The sequence below is a fragment of the Triticum dicoccoides genome, chromosome 5B (genome assembly GCF_002162155.2).
Source record: "Triticum dicoccoides isolate Atlit2015 ecotype Zavitan chromosome 5B, WEW_v2.0, whole genome shotgun sequence".
In the NCBI taxonomy this organism is placed as follows: domain Eukaryota; kingdom Viridiplantae; phylum Streptophyta; class Magnoliopsida; order Poales; family Poaceae; genus Triticum; species Triticum dicoccoides.
In genome coordinates, this window is record NC_041389.1 from 544303089 (window position 1) to 544305947 (window position 2859).

A 2859-nucleotide genomic window follows, 5' to 3' on the forward strand; every position below is an offset into this window, starting at 1 on the left:
GTGATTCCGTCGGGGAAACTTCCCTCCGGGAGAGAGAAATCGAAGCCATTGTCATCGCCAACAACCCACTTATCATGGGAGGACCAATGTTCATCAACATCTTCACCAACACCATCTCATCTCAAAATCTAGTTCATCTCTTGTATTCAATTTTTGTATCAAAACCTCATATTGGTATCTGTGGGTTGCTACTAGTGTTGATTACATCTTGTAGTTCATGGTGGTTGGTTTATTTGGTGGAAGATTATATGTTTAGATCCATGATGCTATTCAATACCCCTCCAATCTTGAACATGAATATGATTTGTGAGTAGTTATTTTTGTTCTTGAGGACATGAGAGAAGTCTTGTCATAAGTAATCATGTGAATTTGGGATTCATTCGATATTTTGATGATGTGTATGTTGCGATTCCCTTAGTGGTGGTATGTGAACGTTGACTACATGATATTTCACCATCTTTTGGCATAAGAGAATGCATTGTGGAATAATTATTAGATGATAGGTTGCTAGAGTGACGAAAGTTTAAACCTAGTTTATGTGCTATTCTGTAAGGGGCTGATTTTGATCCATATGTTTCATGCTATGGTTAGATTTATCTTAATTCTTCTTTCGTGGTTGCGGATGCTTGCGAGAGGGGGTAATCACAAGTGATAGGCTTGTTCAGGTAAGAACATCACCTAAGCATCGGTCCACCCACATATCAAATTATCAAAGTAGCGAATGCGAATCAAACAAGCATGATGAAAGTGACTAGACGAAGTTTCCATGTGTCCTCAAGAACGTTTTATTTGCTATAAGATAAAGTTCTGGCTTGTCATTTGCTATAAAAAGGATTGTGATACCTTGCTGCACCTATTGGTACTATTGCTACTTGTTGCTCGTTACGAATTACCTTGCTATCGAACTATCTGTTACCGACAATTTCAGTGCCTGCAGACAATACCTTGCCGAAAACCGCTCGTCATTTTCTTCTGCTTCTCGTTGGATTCGAAACTCTTACTTATCGAAAGGACTATGATTGATCCCTTATACTTTTAGGTCGTCAGTGAACCATACTGAAATTTACCTCATACTGGCGACCTGAGAACTTCCTGCCTACGTCCATGTCTTCATTTGCAACACGGCGAGCAGGGGGGATACGGTGGTAGCAATTCCCTGCCATGCTATCCACACCATTGAACTGACGATCAAAATCGTACTTTGGTAGGCCAAAGTTCACTCCGGGCATCATATATTTCTAAGCAAATAACACAACACACATGCATACATGATTCATAAGAATTGGAGGATCATCACCTGAGAGCTACTCTTCGATCCCTAGTAGCACACCACTGTCTGCTTCCATTCCTCGTCGTCGCGCCTCAACACGCCGGCGCCACCCAAGCATCAGAGGAGAAGGCGGAGCAGAGAAAGAGCTCACGGTCGCGCCCTGGCCTCCTGCTCTCATTCAACTGCTCGTCGACAGCGAGCAACCAAAGAAGTCCACTGCCGCCGTCGTCGCCTACCTAGGGTTAGGAATTAGGTTTCTGTTTCACGAATCGAGGGGATTTGGGGATCGAGGGCTTTTTTGAGATAATTATTGAAGCCCATGGGGTTTTCTGCATACAAGAAAACCAGGCCGCGCGCCTCACCTAGCCCCTCCATCGTCGAGAGCCACGGACATGTGGGCCGGTGACACGCTGGCGTGCCACGCGGGCGGTGCATGCCGCGAAATACGTCTGGAGGCACTGTATTTAAACCACATGACAAGTTGGGGCAGCACTTTTGCGCATTTCAAGGTTAGGGGCATCAAACCGATCGCACAAAACAAGTTTAGACACTCACGACGTATATTTAACTATTTCTTTGGAGAAAACGAACAGCGCTGAGCTTGGTGGAACGGAACCAAGGCAAACATTGGTTCGGTAAAAACGATCGATGCCCGCGTGTGAGAGAGATCGAGTCGGACGAGTAAAAAACAAGGGGGTTTGTTACATTATCGTTTACCGGTGCTACGATCGATGTTGTTGGCCTCGAGTTTTGGACGGTTCGTATCATCGTGTGCGTATGGGCACGAATCTTTGGACAGAGTTCCAATGGGTCCTGTTCTTGGGGTGCGACGTGCATAGGACCGTGGATGCGCCGGCCGGCTCCGTGCCAAGTGCGTGTCGACCCGTGGTGCGACAGAATTTGGTAAACAACGTTGACGAGTATACATACGATCAGCTACAAGTGCTGGTGGCCGAGAGGCCAAACGCGCTGTGCCTCACGGTGTCACGGGGACATTAACATTACAAAATTTATTCGTTTACGATCCACTTCCTGTTTGAAATACTACTCGTAGTACTACTACTACAAGGCGCAGCGTACTGTACAAACTTGGGGCATTTCACGTAGGAGGAAAACTGCAGTAAATGCTCCGGCCAGTGGACGCGCGCACACGGGGCCCACTTACTACAAGCGCAGGTGTACACCGTGCGACCAGAATCGCGCGGCCTGGATCCCTCGTCAAAACCGCATTGACCACCCGCCAACGGCATCCGAGGGCGGGGAACCCGGGAAGGGATGCCATTGCCTTGCCAGCCCCACCGCCCACCTCGCCCCCGCGTGCCGCCGTGCAGGCGCACTGCCCCACGCCACGGACCACGGACTCACCACCGCCACCGCTCTCCTCCTCCTCTACCTCCGCGCCATTGCGCCTCGCCAACATTTAAACAGCCAGACCAAACAAATCCACACACGCCGCCCCGCACTGCTCCACTGTACCACCACCCCCACACAGTCCCACTCTCCCACTACCCCCCACCTCCAGCTGAGCTAGCTCCCCTCGCCGCCACGCCGGCAATGGCGACCCCGTGCTCCCTCCCCGCCCTCCTCCT